This window comes from Lissotriton helveticus, chromosome 10 (genome assembly GCF_964261635.1).
Source record: "Lissotriton helveticus chromosome 10, aLisHel1.1, whole genome shotgun sequence".
NCBI lineage: Eukaryota > Metazoa > Chordata > Amphibia > Caudata > Salamandridae > Lissotriton > Lissotriton helveticus.
This window is the reverse complement of record NC_136071.1, coordinates 598,136,758-598,155,258: the sequence shown is the minus strand read 5'-3', so window position 1 is coordinate 598,155,258 and position 18,501 is coordinate 598,136,758.

Genomic DNA, 18,501 nt, shown 5'->3' with positions numbered 1-18,501 from the left:
CTATACAATCTATGCCCAATGTGTGATCTGCAGCTTATATGCCTCCAACGGAAATTGCTACTTACCAGTATGCATCTGTTCTTGGCATGTAGAGCTGCAGATTCCCACCCGCCCCCTGGCTACCTTTATCTGTTCCAGTATTATCTTATTTAGATACAGCATACATAGGCATCTTTTCTGTTTCTCACAAAACTCCATCATTTCCGTCACTGGCGAAAAAAAAATCTGAAGATGGAGCTGATGCCCATGCGCACTATGGTCCAAAGGAGGAGTCACCTATCTCGTGACTTCCAAAGACTTTTCCAGGACAACAACAAAGTGCAAACATCCGGGCCCAACACCAGATGGCGATCTATGGACAGTGTGTGAATCTGCACCTCTACATGCCAAGAACAGATGCATACTGGTAAGTAGCATTTTCCTTTCAGTGAAACCACTATGTAGCTGGGAACTCCTAATGATCAGTGCCAGGACATATGCTTGAGATGGCTTTCTGATCACTTGCAATGTTGTGGCAATTGAACCAGACATTACAGGGTCATATCTGCTCATGCAGATAATGTCCTCAAATATAATATAATGCACCCTTCCTTAGGGTACTAAGGCCTGCTCTAGGGGTGACTTACATATTGTATATGCAGTGTGCATGGGCATGGAACCCAGGGAGTGTGCCATGTCATGTTTTCAAAATGGTTTGTGCCATTTCACACATCCTGCATTGGCATGTTGCATGCAGTTTTGTATGGGTCACTTTGAGTGGCACAATACATTCTGCACCCCATAGGGACCCTCTTTAGTACCCATGCCCTGGGTAACAGGAGTATCATTTACTAGGAACTTCCAGCGGTGCTAAAGTCCTCGCCAATTAGGTTACAATTAGACATTTACCTGTTTTAAGAGAGAAAGCTCTGCCACTGGGGCCTGGTTATCAGGGACCCAGTGCTTTTTGTCAAAAAGCATCCGTACTAGAGCAAAAAGGGGGAATGGCCATTTAAACTAGCAGCACTTTCCTACAAAGACCACACCCATGTCTGCCACTATCCAGAGGCCATACAACTAAGTATTTTCTCTAAAAACATGCCTAAGCAGAAATCCTCTTCTGCTGGAGTCTGGTGTCGAACCCCTAAGCAAAGCCATAAACAGTAGCCATCTTCGGGTCTGGCTCCAGTGCACCATCCAGAGGTGTCAAGCCACATCAGCAGGCAACTCTGTCTTCGCCCTAAGCATCAAGCAACCTCCCTCAGAGCTGAAATTGATGCACCAAGCTCTCCCAAAATTGGCTGCCAGATTGACCCTAAAACCAACTTAGATGCTGGTGCCAGACATGTCTGAGGTCTCGATCCTCCTTCCTGTGCCCTAAGTCCCAACACAAAACAGCGGACTTTTTTTCCTTTTATTTGACCAGACACTGAGATTCTTACTAAGGTGCCTCTGGGCAAGGCCCCACATGCGCACTCGCACATATAAGTAGTTCAGGCTACTCTTTGAGGAAGAGGTGGCTTTTAAAGTACCCTTACCTTTCCACTGTAAGATGTGAAGGGACAGGTAAAAGCACCACCACTCTATGCTCACACTCCACAACACTCCTCCACCACTCCAAAAACGTCCCACACCACCACCTTCTCCTGATTCCTTGACAGGTCATATCTTAGCTTTTCTGACTCTAGGGGCCCTTATGAACTGTTAAATCCCTATGATGAGCCCCCCAGTACCCATGACGGGAGAGGACTATGTGGGTGACCCTCTGGACAGTCGCTACTCAAAGCTGTATCCAGCCAAACCCTTTTCACCCAATGATACTACCACCTACCACACAGTGATTCAGAGTTCAGCCCAGCACCACAAGGTGATTCAGGACGAGGATGCTCTCCTTGTTGAGACCCTCTCCAAAACAGAATAATCTGAAAAAGACTGTTAGTTATAGATTCCCTACCTCAGAATTACCCCCAGGTGTCAGACTGGATCTGGAGAATTTTTTCTTAGCAGTACCCCTGCACATCGTTTGGTGGCGTCTGTCGACTCTGTCGTTGTGGTCGCTGGGAGTATGTTGTGTTGCCTACTTAAATGCCACCCCTGTACACTGACGTCCGTTCTGTCTTTTTTCCTCGCCAGCCTAGCACAGACCTGGAGAGAGTTACCCCTTTAGTCACTTTTTGACTAAGCTCTTTTCAGCTTTTTGTCTGCTTCTTTTCAAGTCTTCGACTCCTGTTGCGCAAGGCATGTCCCATCGTCGGACTGACTTAAAACCCTGTGAGGCCAGTCACAAACTGCCCGCACCTCGAGTTTCTTTGGTGTCTGTAGTACGACCACAACCTGAAGTCGTGCTCTGACTGCCAGGCCATGAATCTTAAGTCTTTGCGGGAGTGGTCCCAAAAGCTCTTGGAGGCTCCGCAGTCTCCTCCGTGTCGCTCCCATCTTGCTCGAGGGGAAGGTTTCGAGACTGCTCGCAGAGCCATCACACCTCGTCTAAGTCTTCAAAATCCTCAGGTACGTCGAAGCACAAGAAGGCGAAGAAGCACCAGTGCTCTTCGCCTTCTCTCCTTCGGTCGGCTGACGCGATGCGGGATCTGGAGCGTCGTTGCTCTAAGGCTCGATCTTTGGTGCCTCGTTCAGGGACCACTCTACGCCTCTCTCTTTTTCCAGGGAGCCCGGGCGTCCCCTACCTTTGTGCATTTTACTAAGTCCAACAAAGTGTCTTTGGGCAGCTCAACTCCGTTGGCGCGCCTTCAGGCCTTGCGGAGCCTGTTGGGGGTCCTAGGCCTTCGATACTGGCGGCTCCGGTTCCAGAGGGCCCCCGCAGATGCAGACCTGGACCGTATCGACACTGGTCACCTTACTCGACCTTCCCCAGAGACCATGCCCCCAGCCGACGCCATCCCCATCCTCACCCCTGAGGTGGATCCAGAACTGGATCGACGTCGAATCAGATGCCAGAGGGTACTTTTATTCCCCTGTTCATTCCTGGTATTCCCTATCACTCAGAAGGTGGTGGTGAGGATTGGGAGGGGTTGCTAGACCCTTTGGCAGACCAGCTTGAAGAGCCTGACTGGAGAGAGGACCTGGGTGATGCCAGTGGCCTGGACACTTCCCCAGACTTTGGCATGCTTTCTCCCCCTTCCGAGGCTATGGAGGAGGGAGCGTCATACTCTTTGGTGGTGAGAAGGGCACCCGAGGCCTTGGACTTGAAGCTCCCTGCAGTGGCAGTCAAGCAAATCTCCTGACAGAGGTGTTTCAGCCTTCTGCAACCTCCTCTGAACCCCTTCTGCCATTTAACAAAGACCTCACTGATCTCCTTCTGTGCACCTGGTCCAAGCCCAGCACAGGGGCTCCTTTCGAAAGGATGATGCCTGCCGCTCTGGGCGACCGAATTTTCCTCACCCAACACCCTTCCACAGAGATCTTGTTGTTCCAAGTCTCTTCTTCTAAGGGTGCATTCCCTTCTGCTCCCCCAGACCGGGAATCCAAGAAGCTGGATCGTCTTGGGAAGTCTATGGTCTCTTCCTCCAGCTTGGCACTGCGGTCCGTGAATACCACGTTCCTCTTGGGCTGATACTCCAATACTGTCTGTGATACGGTCACGCATGTGCTGCCTCAGTGCCCAGAGGAGGCCCGGGCCATTCTCTCCTAGGCAGTGGCGGATGAGAGGGATGCAACGAAACTCACTATATAGTGTGGACTGGATACCACCGACTCACTGGGCAGAACGATTGCCACGTCAGTAGCTCTTTTTTGCTATGCCTGGTTGAGGATGTCTGGCTTTTCGGGTGATGTCTAGTCAACGTTGCTGGACATGCCCTTCGCTGGCAGTCGCCTTTTTGGCGCTAAAGTCGACTCGGTGCTCGAGCGCTTTAAGAATTCTGGGGCTATGGCCTGATCCTTAAGCCTCGCTGCCTGTCCACCCAGTCTGCTTTACCCCCTGTCGTGGCACCCCACCACGTCCGGCCCAGTGGGGCCACGAGTCCATGCAAACTGCCCAGCCTCTGCATGGCCGCGGACATGGTATCCATCAAATTTGCGGGTCTGGGAGCCATCGGGCAGACCAGTCCACCATCCCCCCACCCACAGCAGCCTCCAAACCCTCCTAGTCGACCCAGCGAGTGGCATGATTCGCCATCACCTCCCCCGCTGGCAATCCATCACGTCAGACAGGCGGGTTGTGCTAATATTCTGAAGGGTCTACTCCCTCCCCTTCGTGACTGCTCCTCCCTCCATTCCACTGTTTTTCAATCGCATGTCTGAGGATCATTTGGAGCTCTGCCAGGAAGTTTCAGCTCTCGTGGCCAAGGGAGCTATTGAAAGGGTCCCTGCACCAGAAGTAGGTTGTGTTGCTATTCCCGCTACTTTCTGGTTACAAAGAAAGACAAAGGCCAGCGTCCTATTCCAGACCATAGGAGCCTCAACCTCTTCCTCCGGAAGGAGGAGTTCAAAATGCTCACGTTGGCTTAGGTCCTGTCTGCCCTCAACCCTGGAGACTGGCTGGTGGTGTTGAACTTGCAGGACACCTATTTCCACAGACTCTACCTATGGTTCACGGTAGGGCACAAATATTTTCAGTTCACTGTGCACCCCTTTGGCCTTAACAGTGCCCCTCGAATGTTCACAAAAGTGATGCCGGTGGTCGCAGCTCATCTGCGCAGATCAGAGGTTCCAGTCATTCCCTATCTCGATGACTGGCTGTTGGGCTCGACCCAGGCTGTTGTCTCCCACCTCCAGACTACGGCAGACTTCCTGCACTTGCTGGGGTTCACTATACATGTGCCGAAGTCACACCTGTCTCCCTCGCTCCCTTTCATCGGAGCTCTTCTGGACACAGTGCAGTTTCGGGCCAATGCTCCTGAGCAGCGATTCTTGGATATTCAGGCAACCTCTATCCCGGATTTCAGTGAGAATGAACCTGAGGCTGCTGGGCCTCATGGCCTCCTGCATCCTGCTGGTGGATCATGCCAGGTGGCATATGCAGGCTCTGCAGTGGGACCTGAAGTTCCAGCAGGCGCAGCAACACAGGGATCTTTCCGACTACGTTCAGATGTCCAGAGGGAACTGCACAGCAACTGCCATGGTGGTTAACGGGCCAGGATTGTGTCAGAGGCAGATCCCTCTCCCTTCCCCAACCAGAACTAACAGTGGTGACCGATGCGTCACTCCTGGGATGGGGTGGCCATCTGGGAGAGGCAGAGATCTGATGAGTCTGGTCTCCCGCAGAGTCCGGGCTCCATATCAACATGTTAGAGCTACAGAAGATCCACCTGGCACTGAAGGCATTCCATCACTCCCTCAAAGGGAAAGTAGTGCAGGTGTTGACAGACACCACCACCACCATGTAGTACTGCAACAGACAGGGCGGGGTGGGGTTTTAGGCCTTATGTCAAGAGGCTCTTCGCCTTTGGACATGACTGAAACATCAGGGCATGACCCTGGTGGTGCAACACCTGGCAGGTTTTCTGAACGGCAGGGCAGATTAAATCAGCCATCAGGGCCTGGTAGATCACGAATGGTGTCTTCACTTTGGAAGTGGTGTAAGGTCTCTTTCAGCGGTGGGGAGAGCCTTGGTTAGATCTGTTCGACACCGATGAGAATACGCAATGTCAGCACTTTTGCGCGGCAAGTCCAAGGCGGCAGTCGCTTGGCAACGCTTTTCGTTGCTAGTGTAACTGCGGCGTCCTACCCGCTTCTGCCCCGAGTGCTGAAGAAGATCAAGCAAGACCGGGCCCAAGTCATTCTTGTGGCTCCAGACTGGGCACAAATAGTCTGGTACCTCGAGCTCCTGAGCATGGCCATAGATCTTCTGATCAGACTGCCACTTCGGGAAGATCTTCTGTTGCAGGAGCAAGGGACGGTCCTCCACCGGAACCTGTCCAGCCTCCACCTCCTTGCGTGGAGATTGAGCAGTGACAGTTGCCAGCTTTTGACCTACTGCCCGAAGTCTGTAACGTCATCTTGACAGCCAAGCGTCCCTCCACAAAAACGGTATACGCCTGTTGATGGAATAAGTTTGTGGCTGTGGATCCCCTCTTTGCCTCTCTTTCTGAGGTTCTTTTGTTCATCCTTTTTTTGGCCTAGCAGGACTCTGTTCTGGGCACTCTAAAAGGCTATCTTGCAGCTATTTCTGCTTTCCTTCGGCTACCAGGTCAGCCCTCCTTATTCAAGTCCCCTATTGTAAACCGATTCCTTAAGGGCATTATTCATCTGTTTACTCCATCTCCTTTTGTAATGCCTTAAGGGCATTATTCATCTGTATACTCCATCTCCTTTTGTAATGCCCCAGTGGGACTTTAATCTAATTTTAACTTATCTTATGTGTGCTCCCTTCCAGCCTCTTCACAACTGTCCTTTCAGGCTAGTTACCCTGAAAACTGCTTTTCTTGTTGCGATCACCTCTGCCAGTCGCAGGGTGATTGAGCTTCAGGCTCTTTCTTCTAAGCTCCCATTCTTTTCTGTGCATCCGGACAAAGTGGTGCATAGGACGAGACCCTCATTCCTTCCTAAAGTAGTTATACTTTTTCACATAGGACAAACTATCACTCTGCCCACCTTTTTCCCAAATCCGCACCCTTCCAAGAGGGAGGAGAGGCTACACCTTCTGGACCCAAAACGTGTGCTGTCTTTCTACCTTGACCGCATAAACATTTCCGGGTGGATAATCAACACTTCGTTGGCTATGTGGGTGCTAAGAAAGTTCGGGCTGTCCAAAAGCGTACCATCTCTCGATGGGTTGACCTATGTATCAAAATCTGTTACGCTTTAGCGAAGAAGGAACCTCCAGTGGGGCTGCATGCTCTTTCCACTAGAGCTACGGAAGCATCTTGTGCATTTTCACATGGAGTCCCATTCCTTGACATCTGCAAGGCGGCAACGTGGGCGTCTCTGCACATATTCACGAGACATTATGCCTAGACAGCCAAGTCCGGAGGGACTGCTATTTTGCCCATTCTTTCCTCCAGGACTTTCTGGTGTGAACTTGGTTCGCAGACTCTGCTCCAGGGTTGGTATTGCTGGGGTATCTATTCTAAGGTAGGGAATCTATAACTAACTGTCTCTTTCAGATGAACAAGTTACTTACCTTCGGTAACGATGTATCTGTAAGAGACATAGGTTAGTTATAGATTCCTTACCCCCTCCCCAAACCCATCCTCCTTGCTATGCAAACTGATTTCTAAGGATAGGGACACCCCTACAGGGCCCTAGTTGTGGCGCACCAGTGGTCAGTGCCTTTCATTGCTCTGCGCTTCTGACATGGAAAGTTGTGTCAAAACTGACGTCAGCGCCCAGGGGCTGTCTAAGTAGGCACCGCAACGTCATTCTGGTGACCATGATGCCGATGACGGACGCGGAGTCAACTGATGCAACCTACCAACGCACAGGGGTACTGCCAAGAAAAAATTCTCCGGATCCAGTCTGACGCCTGGGGGTAATTCTAGCATAGGGAACCTTTAACTAACCTATGTCTCTTACAGATACATCGTTAACGAAGGTAAGTAACTCGTTCAAAAGCACAGTTCATTCCCATGCTGAAGGGTATGCTAAAGGCCTTCCCAGACAACTTCAGGGAGTCTGTAAAGAGGAAGGTTGTTACACTTAGTGGACAAAAAGTGCACGGCTTCACAACCCACTGCACATCAATGATTAGTTTCCTCCAGACTCCCTTGTTCACACAGCCCGTAAACCCGCCTTTGCATAGTCAGAAGTGCTGCTGCCTCTTCAGACAGGACATCCTCCAACTGTAAGGACGGTAATGAAAATGCTGGGAATGATAGCCACATGCGTTGCTGTTGCGTCTCCTCTGAAAGTGCCTTGCATGACAGTCACAAGTGGAGGGTCGATGGGAAGGTCTAGTTGTTTGTGACCTGTAAACTGTGCTCTCTGCAGTGGTGGAACAACAACAACCTGTTACTTTGCAGGGCTTTCCTCAACCCATACCCGCAAGTGAGCGTTACCACTGATGCTTCACTGGTAGTGTGGGGGATGCACCTCAAACGCAACACTGTACAAGGCACCTGTACACCCCAGGACTTAGGCTGTATCATCAGTTACACCAAGCTAATGGCAGTCCATAAAGCCCATTGAGCCTTCTTCAAGCTCATCTGGGGGATGACGATCCTCAAAAAGACAAACAGTGATTGCCGTGTACTACATTCAGAAGGAGGGGGAACACCCCACCCTCCCTCCCTCCCATCAAAATCTACCTCTTATAAGAGCATTTACCACTGGTTGACAATGACTGTGCAGATCTACTCAGCAGAATGCATCAACAAGTCAAAAAGTTAGATTTCCACCCACAAATCTTCCAAAGGCACTTTTAATGTTTTGGCACCCAACTGTTGCCCTCTGGCCATCCCTGCTTACACAATTTGCCAAAACGTAGCCTCTAGGTATCCACAGTCCATGGGCAATGCACTGGATGAATTTGTCAGGGATATTTGCCTGCACTTTTCCTCCTCTTCATCTAATCCCATACACGGTGAGTCAAGGGCAACAGGTGTCCATGACAATTACCCTGGTGGCTACAAGCTTGGCCTTACAACTCTAATGCTCCATGCTGCTAGAGATATCCATCAGCCCCTGCAAGAATCTGCTGCTAAGGCTGCATTTTCTCCAGCAACATTGAGGTAAAATCATACATCAGTATAACAAGCAGCTCTACCTACCGAACTGGCAACTGAGATCAGTTTGGCTACTCCAACCTCCTAGAGGAGTGTGTTTATACTGCACGACTACGGAAGAACCATTTGAAACTTCTGAAGTAGGAAATCGGATAACTCCAATATTAAAAAACATCAGAAAGGATGGGGCCTCGGGACCCAATGGCCTGCCTGGAAGCCTTTTCAAAGAAGACAGTGATTTCTGTGGAGCCTTATTCACTCTGCTTTATCAGTTCTGCCTGGATACACCAACGGTGCCCTTAGCTTTGAAAGACTCCTTGCTTCAACCGATTCATAAAAAGGGCGACACTGGAGACCCAACCAATTATAGGTTGATAGCCCTTTTGGATATTGAGGCTAAAGGATATGCAAGTCTCCTCCTGCAGGATCTGCAAAACATTGCTAATGATAATGAAATTCTTCCAGCATATCAGCCCGGCTTTAGGCCAGGAGTTTCGACATTAGACAACATTCTAGCCCTTGCCTACCTGGTAGAACAGTGTACTGAGGAAAAACAGCCCCCACTCTTTGCATGCTTTGTGGATTATTCTGCAGCATTCAATGGCGTCAACAGTAATTTGCTGTGGAGGAAATTACAAGATTGAGGGATTCCGATTACACTGTTGAACGCAATCTTTGCTCTCTACACCGGAATTTGGGTACGAGTGAAAGTAACGACTAACTCGGTGACCAAAAAAATCTACACAGACCGTGGTCTAAAACAAGGGTGCGTACTGGCACCCTAGCTTTTTAACCTCTACACTGCAGACCTCGGCAAAACAATTTCGAAAGCCAATTCCTTATCTCCGAAAATTGGGTCTACCAGACTGTTTTTACTGCAGTATGCAAACGACATGGTGCTTATGGATCATACCAAAACAGGTATGCAACGAATACTGCATGCATTAAACATCTATAACAATGAAAATGACCCAAGAGCAAATGTAGGGAAAACAAAGGTAGTGTTGTATAGCTCCTATATATCCTTATATCGTGTTAAGTTAGCATAGGTACATTTGAGATTTAAACGCCATTTTTCCTTTCTTGCAACTTCTGCACACGAACCTTAATTGTTGACTTAGCTTTCAACCTAGTGGTTTGCCGTGGTGTATGTGAGAATAATATGTTATTGCTCTGATATCAGTTTTGTTTGTTAAACCATGTCTGCACGGAGAGTGCTGAAGTTTCAGGAGCAACACGATATGGAATTGTTATGAGGTCTGATCTCCACGCCTTCATAGTCATAACACAAGTGCAGCCTTTGCCAACTTGGGCTTGAGGCGGGATTGATATTGCTTTGCACGAGAATTGTTAACACACTTGATGCGGTGCACATGCAGAGAGAGCTGGTGTATGCTGATGTGATTCCTTCATGCTAGGACACTAAGGTATGGGCCCGCCCTAAAACAACCCAAAGAGACCTTCTTAGCTAATAATATAATATATGTGTTAGGGAGGGTGAGATATAAGTGTTGTTAACTCTTATTCATTACAGCATGTTAACATGCTGTCACCATTCGCTTTTTATGTCTTAGTAACTATGCTGGTAATTTTGATACTGATAATAAGTATACTTGTATTATCTAAGATACTGCGCCTGAGAAGACGGCATTAGTAAATAAACATTTCAAATGCACATGTGTCTTCTTTACTCCATGTTCTGGTTTGTAATGATAATATAACGAAAGAGTGTTCATGAGTCCCACGTACCCTGAGGTACTGTAAGTTCATGTTCTGGTTTGTCTAAACATTGGGAGTTTGATATGTCCAATGAGACACTGTAGCTAGCTCGGTAAGGGGTGAGTTGGTTGCTAAGGTAAGTTTTGGGACACCCTAATTTGCCGAGGTTCCACTCCTCTGTGCACAGTTCTGTGTGAGTACAGAAACCCTGCTACATGGCGCCCAACGGTTTCGGTGGTCTTATATCATGACACTCGAGTAGTTTATCGTTCATGCCTTAACCCCTTCACATCCGTTTCCGGAAAACGGGGTGTCGGTGAAACCTACCTATTTTTTGAAATAGGTCTTTATTCAAGCTTGATTCTTTCTTAAACGGTTTCTTTGAATTACTACCCAGTTGTGCTACAAAGTATTCTTTGTGTTTTCTTGTTTCCAGTGTTGTCATGGCGGCGGTGGCTATTGCGCAGCATAGTCGCGTAGCGGTACGCAACCATCTTCAGACGTACCAAGTCCCAGTAGATGGGATGGCTGTGATTTTCGTGGTATGTGCAGATCCGGCGTTTCCTTACGAGTTGTTTTACTCTTGGGTTACGTTTCCGGCTGTGGACGCTAATTCTGGTTTGTTCCACTCCTACACCGCCTCGGATGTCCCGGCTGAATATACGCCGTACAGGGCATTGGAAATACCTATTGATCATTGGCAGCATCGAGTTTGGTTTGATGGCGCCCTCCCCCACTCTTTGTCCGCTGCGAGGTTAGGTCCACTCTCAATTCCAGGTACAAATTGGCCTGCGTTGGGTGGCTTTACCCCGCACCCGAATCACGGGGCTTGTACCCTAGCAGAAATTCGCAGGCTACATGTTATTTCCATTTCCGTGATTCGTGCTTTAGTGCAATACATCGGTCGACATCTTCCTGGTGGTCCCCAGGGGGGTGCGGCCGCTCCCATGGAACGAGGCGGAATGCGTCTCAATCCAGTGATGGTTAATTCGGTTTTTGGTGCGCGTCCAGTTGACAACGATGACTTCCCATTCTGGCTAGCAGAGAAGTTTGATCAACTGGAGGCGGTTTTTCCGAATTCTACTCCTGCTGATAAACATCGAATGTTAACGATTACTCTACCGAAGGATATAACTCCTGAACTTGTTGACTGTGAAAGCTGGGGAAAAACTTTTGCGGCAGTTTATACGAGGTGCTTCGGCACCCCGTCTATGAATGCCCTGCCTGAAATCATTAGACGTGTTCAGAATGATCACGGTCCGGAGGCAGCGGTTGAATTGGGTATGCGCCTGTGTGGTTCATTTGAGATTGTAAGTGATCTCATTCTCTCCAATGTTAAAGGAGATGCAGTTAACTTTCAGGTGTCGAATGCTTTGGCTGCTCTGCCCGATGCCGACAAACCCCGCCAGTTAGCAAAGATTGTGGTGGCCGCATATAAGACAATTGGCCGCACAAGTAGAGGTCTGAAATATTTTCCAGTGAAGGATAAAAAACAACCTCAGGGACAATCTGCAGTGACAGATGTCCAGCCCAAGTCCAAAAAACAGAATTGGCCTAAAAAACAGACACAGGGGAAGCAGACTAGGCAAACTCAGGATTCTGTTCCTGCTATACAAGCTCCTGCGCCGGCAGACAGAGTTTATGATTTGCGCGATCGCGCGATGATTAAATCACCTGATCGTTTTCAGGGTTCTGATCAACGCTCTCCTCGTTCCTTTCAGGAAACATCGGCCCAGAAGACCGGTGGTGGAGGAGGGGGTGGACGTGGACGTGGTGGCCAGCAAGGACGTGGTCAGTCCCGCCAGACGGACGGCGCAGTGAAGCAGGAGGATTCTACGCCTAAGCGTCCGCAGTTTGCGAAGAAGAAAGTCGCGGCCTTAACAGCGCATAGATATGCCACAGATAGTGAGAACGCGGCTTCGGAATCTGACGTGGGCTCTGACCTTGCTGGACAGCGCGGCGGAGATTACCATAGTCAGAGAGGCGCTCCGTCCACTACTGAGGGTGACAGCGACTGAAGTGTTTGTTGTAATAGAAACAGCTGATACGAGATTAGCTCCCCCTGAAAGACTTTTTGAAATTGTCCTGTTAATTGAAGGTGACATACAGCGTACTGTCAGAGGGGTGTTTTGGGAGAACCTTTCGTCTACGTACGACATTTTGCTTTCCGAGGCTGACTGGCCCCCACCTTTTGTGCTCGCAGCGCCGCGAGGGGGGGAGGTAATCCTTCCCAGTTTCGCGCACACTGTCTCGACTGAGCATGCGCAGCATTTTGCAGAAGAGTGGGCTCGGGCTCTTGCACCGGCTCTCTACCGCAACCAATGTGGTTGGGACAAATTGTCCCCATGCCACGAAATTCCTTTGCGGTCTGAGCCGCAGCCTCAGCCTCAATATCCCATACGGCGTGAAGCTAAAGCGGCCGTCGCAGAAATCCTTGAACAATTGGAATATCAGGGAGTTATTGAAACGTGTGTGTCACCAATGAATAATCCCCTTTTTACTGTGACCAAACCTGACGGATCATATCGTTTGGTATTGGATTACCGGCATTTGAACTCGCATTGCCGTAACTGTGCAGTACAGAATACTCATGGCTCTGCCCTAGTGGATAGTCTAGTGCGTAAGCGTTTCAAGACAACGCTTGACATTTCCAATGGTTTTTATGCCCACAGACTGGATGGCTTTAGCTCCCAATGGACAAGTTTTACGTCCGCTGGGGTGCAAAAATGCTTCCGGCGACTCCCAATGGGCTACAAAAATAGTCCTGGGGTCTTCACCTCCAGAATAGTCACACTATTGGAGGGAATCGATCCGGATGCATGTTCTTATGTGGATGATATTTATCTCACAGACGACGAAATTTGGATGCATCTGTGTCGAGTGAATTCCATAATTTGTACCTTTGCAGACATGGGTTACAAATTTAATTTTGCAAAATCGCACATTGCAGAACACACAGTGTTGTTTTTGGGCTATGAGCTCAACAATGAAGGTAGAGGTTTGGCTCCTCACTTCTTAGAGAAGTGCGCACAATTGCGCGCTCCAACAACTCTGAAAAAATTACAGTCTTTACTGGGCTTTTTGAATTTCGGCAGAACTTACATTCCGGATTATGCCCAGCGTATCAAGCCTCTGTATGCTTTGATACAACCAACTTTTTCAAAATCATGCTGGCTGCCTGAGCATTCAGCCATTTTGCAATCCTTGCAGGCTGATCTGCTCGCTTCTAAATATTTACTGACTCGTGATAACCACACCAACCTGGTAATAAGAATAATTCCTGGGACGGTGGGTTTCACATACCTCACTTTTAATGAAGGTGACACAGTACCTATTGCTTACAAGTCACACTTGTACACTTCGGCTGAGATGCGGTTTCCCACAGTAGAAAAGGTTTTAACTGCTGTACAGATGGCTATTCTAAAGGAACGAGCACTGTCTCAGGGGAAACGCATGCTAGTGGTAACACCCTGTCCTCACTTGGAGGCAGTCACGAAAGCCAGTGTACCGAATTCAAAGGCTTTGCACCCTCGGTGGATTCAGTGGGCAGCGTCATTGTCATCCACGGATGTCATGTTTATTTTTGACGCTTCCTTACGGTCGCAGGAGTACTTGCAGTATGAATTCGTTCATCCTGCTCCTCTGGCTATGCGACCTTTGGAGGACTTCCATTGCATCATTTACACTGATGGGTCGGCGCAGGTTGCGCATGGCTCTAAACATGCCTACGTTTCCGCATGCGCCATTGTGGTCGGTGCTATGTTGAATGATGAGTTCGTTTCCAGGGAGGTGCACACGTTGCCCCTGGGCGATTGCACCGCACAATTGGCAGAGCTTCGTGCTCTCTTACTAGCTTTGGAGTACGCAGATCCAAGCGTTACTACTCTAATTGTAAGTGATTCTTACTACTGTGTCCAGTCTTACAATGAAAACTTGTTCTTTTGGATTCAAAATGATTTTCATGATTCCAAGGGTAGCACAATAAAACATAAAATGATCTGGGTTCGAGTGGCAGAGCTTAAGGCTATGTTGCCACTCGTTTATGTGATTCATACTCTCGGTCATCAGCGCGTAGGAGTTCACGCTGTTGGCAACTCGCTTGCTGATGAAGCAGCGAAATCAGCAGTATCTACATACTTAGTTGCAGCAGTTACTAGGTCTAAAACCAAGATTGATAGCGACATCTTGGCGGCGATTGCTGCCTCTGAGAAGGGAAGTAAACATCCTGCGGGATTCCCTTCGAAGTATAAATACCACTTAAGTCCCGAAAAGGTTCCTTTTGTGACAATTCCTGATGTTGGGGAACGGCTGATTCCCAACTCGGATCGCAGAACAGACTTGATTACAGCGGCTCATGAAGGTGTGGCGTCTGCGCATGCGGGCGTCTCAGCCACTGTAACGCAACTACAACAACGTTTCTGGTGGCGGGGACTGTACAAACAGACGCGTGATTATGTCCTTCTTTGTGACATATGCCAGCAGATTAAACCTTCAACTGCTACGCGTCCGCCACAGACTCAGTTGTACATTTCTAATAAACCACTGGGCTGTGTTTATTTAGATCACTGCGGTCCTTTTTCATCTGATACTGCGTATAAGTACATCTTAGTAGCAGTTGACTCATGCACACGCTTTGTGTGGGTATGGCCACATCGCAGCGCTGATTCACGGACTGTCATTAGAGATTTGCGTATCTTTATAGGGATTTTTGCCTGTGGTACCTTCCATTCGGATCAGGGTCCGGCTTTCGCCTCTAAGGCGTATAAGGATGCCATGACTTCGATGGGGGTCCAAGTCAAGTTTTCGTCACCCTACAGACCTGAGGGTAATAGTGTAGTTGAACGAATGAACCGTGATTTAAAGCAATCTTTGACAGCCCGAGTTATAGGCACTGGCAGAAACTGGCTGGCTCACCTCTATGGCGTGCAGCGTGCTCTTAATAATCTCCCTAGAAGGTCTCTGGGTGGGCGGACCCCATACGAAATGCTCTTTGGCATCAAGATGTACGTCCCTGACCTTGACGGTCTAGACTCTGTGGTTCGCGCCACTTCCTTTGACGCAGATGAACATTGCAATGTTTTACAGAATCTACAAAAGACCAGAGACAGTCTTGCAAAGGAACATTTGCCCTCCACATCGGATGATGCGTTGCAGATCCCGGTAGTTGGCTGGCTACCCCAAGTTGGAGAACTGGTTCGGGAGAAGATCGACAACAAGAAAGAGTTTGGTCCCTCCTATCGAGCTCCTGTCCCAGTGCTTGGAGTGAAGGGCACAAGAACAGTCATTTTACCACCACTTCCAGGTCGTAAGGAAAACAGGTTTATTTCTATTGACAATGTCAAGATACACAGAGTGGCCGATTCTTCTTAGCATGACACCAGCTGTTTCCTGTCCTTCCATTGTGAGAAATTCAATTATGCCCACTGCTTCTAATAATGAACCTGAGGTGGCCATCGAATTACCTGCTGTTTCCAGTCCATTATTGAATAATTTACCAGGAACTAACCTTGATGAGACAGACTATACATACCCCACTGATTTGTCCATGCCTGACCTGCAAGCTCGTTTAGCCACAGAATCCAGATTTTCATTTGACTCTGCTTCCCTTGCCTCGAAAAAACCCTCTCAAATTGCGGTATATGCTAGCCTGTTTAAAAAACATTTTTTGATTCCTCCTTGGATATACATTTGGCTGGTCCTTTTTTCGGTTTACCTTTTTATGTCAATTGGTTTTGTGTTTTATTTTTTTCGGATTATGAATGGACACTATGTCGAGGAGAGAACTTGCATTACTCATTTAAATGGAACATTGGCCCCACTTTCCTCTTCACATTCTACACACAGATTAAAAAGAGACTTGACTTTGGTTAACATCACAGCATGGCCTGTTCTGGATGGAATCGCGTGGGATGCAGTTCGTTTTCAGATTCATGGCCCAACGGAAGTCGTTAATGTTCCTAATGTACTAAGAGTTAATATGGGGGATGTGGTGAAACAAAACATACGTTCTGATGATTGGGATGTTAATGCTGTGGAAAGTTTGTTTTCTGATTTGAAATACTATGCTGCTTTTGATGCTGAGGATTTATATTTAGAATCTGCTAATTATGGTGAATTGTTCTGTTACCAACATTATGGCAATCACTTCTTACACAAAACATCTTCCCGAAGGGATGCTGTTAATTTTACTCAGTGGGAACATTGCCCAGCTCCTACACAAGGGAGTTCAGAAACGTTTCTTAAAAAGTATACTTATTTCACTGACTTTAACCAGTCCAATCCCGAGTCCTTTTATTTTAAATTTCACAAACAGCCACTGTCCAAGGTTAGACTTACCGATACTAAATTGTTGTATTCGAAGGCCTTCCTAGGTCAATTAGTTACTGGGGGCTATGAGTTATGGAAGGAAACAATAGACCTTAAATCGGTTTGGGGTTCAAGGGCCTGGCAGGTACGAGGCACTGAGGCTTTGCACCGTGCATGTCTCATCCCGAATCATATGTTGTTTTTAAATGAAACCATTTCCCAGACCACATGCTTTGGATTGGCTACATCTAAACGGTTAAACACCCCGTCTTTCCCGGAGTTGGAGGAATATGAGGATTGGAGTAATTTTACTCGATTGTCCATTAAAGATATACAGGCTCTGCTTCTTAATTCCTCCTTTAACATTTCCAGTATGAATCCCAAGGGTTGGCTGCTTTGGCACCGTAGTGCTGATTCTTGCCAAAAAAGATTTTTAAATATAACTGACGGTTTTAAGACTGTTAGATCTGATCCCCGGTTTGATTTGAGTCATACTGTCACCTCTTACTCTGTGGGCAAGTTGTGTCAAGCTTGGCTGAAACATTCAACTTTACCTGCGGTTAAGTATCACCTTTCCAAACTGAATGCAGACGTGGATTTGAATGATTTCATTAAGGGCCCAGCTAGTGGCAGGTCGAAACGGTGGTTATATGGGGTTTACAATGAAATTTGGAAACTCTCACAGATTGAGGCTGCTTCACGCCTTAGGGCTATTGATCAGGCGAATCTTGAGAAAGTGCTTGCAGTTGTTGACAATAGCATTAACGTGCTTTCCTCTAGAATTTACACATTAGATAATATTGTGTCGTCTGTTGTTGATATTGTGCATGATGAAGTGTCAGTATTATACCATGGTCAAAATCAATTACGGTCAATCATGCAGTTTGCATGGACACTTCAGACTCTGAAAATGGGTAAAGTTCCCTGGGGATACATGAACGTTTCCTCTTTATTTTCACCGTTTAATTTGACAGATAAACAACGCTTGCTTTCAATGCGTGATGATTCCTTTTCTATGCTCCATATTGAAAGGTTGGAATCTTTACCTTTTTCTGTGGCAGAAGCCACTACTGCTACGTGGCTTATCCACGGTTTAATAACACTGCCTTTTGCTTTATATAAGTTTTCAAATTGTATGAAATATGTGCCAATAGGTCGTTTTGAACCCTTAGGTAGCGGTTTTCTTCATGAGGTCTGGTCACTCCCATACACATACAGATGTTTCAAGGATGAACAAGAAGTTTATCTAACAGGGGATGAGTGTACTGAGACGCCAGATCATTCTTTAATGTGCAGACACATACAGTTACACGGTTCATGTAACAAGGACCGACCGAATATGGCTTGCGTTTTACAGGGCACGCCAGTTCCTGCTATCATCCCCACGTTTAAATTGTTAGAGAATGGTAGTTATTTAATGCTCAATAATGAAAACTGTTGTGGTTTAATTAAAGGTATAGCTTTCATAGTAACAGTTAGTGAGCGAGTTATTTGCTGCAGAAATGTTCTTTATCCTCCCACACGTGAACATAGGGAGTCTTCCATTTGGCCACAGATACCGACCTTGGGAGCAGAATTCAGCGGCATGGCTAGAATAAGAGCTCTATTGTCCCAGAAAGAGGTGGCCTTGAGCTCGGCCCGTGAAACTTTCGTGCTTCACATTGCTAACACCCGTACGGAGGTTCAGGCTCTTTTAAACACTGATTTGCCTTTGCATTTCGGAGCCATGGTCCGTTCTATCTTTAACGCATCCTCCACAACGGGCCTAGCGCATTTTTTTAAAGTTGTTAGCGGTGGTCTCGTGACTTCCTTTGAGAAGATTTTTGGAGTCATCCCTGCCTTCTTCCATTCTATTTTTTCGTCCTTATTTGGAGGG